This window comes from Colletes gigas, unplaced genomic scaffold (assembly GCF_013123115.1).
Source record: "Colletes gigas isolate AHSC1104 unplaced genomic scaffold, ASM1312311v1 Colletes_gigas_Sc00036, whole genome shotgun sequence".
Lineage (NCBI taxonomy): Eukaryota > Metazoa > Arthropoda > Insecta > Hymenoptera > Colletidae > Colletes > Colletes gigas.
In genome coordinates this window covers 1,931,718-1,932,500 of record NW_025106665.1, presented here as the reverse complement: position 1 = coordinate 1,932,500, position 783 = coordinate 1,931,718, and the positions used below count along the sequence as shown (strand labels likewise).

Genomic DNA, 783 nt, shown 5'->3' with positions numbered 1-783 from the left:
ACATAAGATGTTCGTATACGATACATTTCCAATGGATGTTAGTATGAAATAGTAGCTGCAACTGTACAATGCTTTGTAATGATTTGAAATAGAAGTATTTTCTGCAATATGTTCTTGTTTTTATTTGAAGCACCCCGTTTGTAAAATCTTGGCTCATTAATTATATTTTAAAAACCACTCGTATAAGATACAAATATATGTAACGTATTATATTTTCGGTTGGCTGTTTGGAAAATGAACGTGCACATGCTACACATCTATCTCGTAACTATCCATCCTAGACGCGACAACGTGTCGAGATTACTTGATTAGTTTTTCTGACAATCAATCGCATCAGATACCATCTCGCTACGGTATAATAACGATCGCCGCGATACCGAATCGCGCCAAATTTTCCGTAAAAACATATCACGGCCGTATCGTCGCGGCACGAGCGAGAACCGAAAAATAGAGGCACGAAACTTTTCCTATTCCGTTTATTGTGGGTGGTTCTATTACGGGGACAGCGATCCTTTCGTTAGAAGTTGGAGGCGCGCGATGATCGTCGTTTCTAACTCGCGAACTTTCCCGGGGTGGAGGGGCCATCGAACGCGTTATCGAGCCCCGTTCGCATTTTCATTTTCTCTGGCGGCATTGTCCGCGCGACGCTTCGATCCGGTTGTCGCGTCTGAAAAGCGACGACGATATTTTCTCTATTTCCATGAGCGCGCACCGACTGTCTGGTCGGATAATTAAACGGAACAGACTGACCTCCTTCCAATCCCCAAGCAACCTGGAACAATC

At 43.7% G+C, this 783-nt stretch overlaps 1 protein-coding gene across 1 annotated transcript in view; it reads left to right on the top strand.

The window, feature by feature from the left end:
• Window positions 1–107, top strand: part of LOC122402437 (trichohyalin-like) — a gene marked incomplete at its 5' end in the record, with an annotated part of 7,277 nt that extends 7,170 nt beyond the window's left edge. Inside the window, one exon of the mRNA XM_043405213.1 lies at window positions 1–107. This exon is cut by the window's left edge and continues 4,719 nt beyond it.
• Between the last annotated feature and the right edge of the window lie 676 nt (window positions 108–783).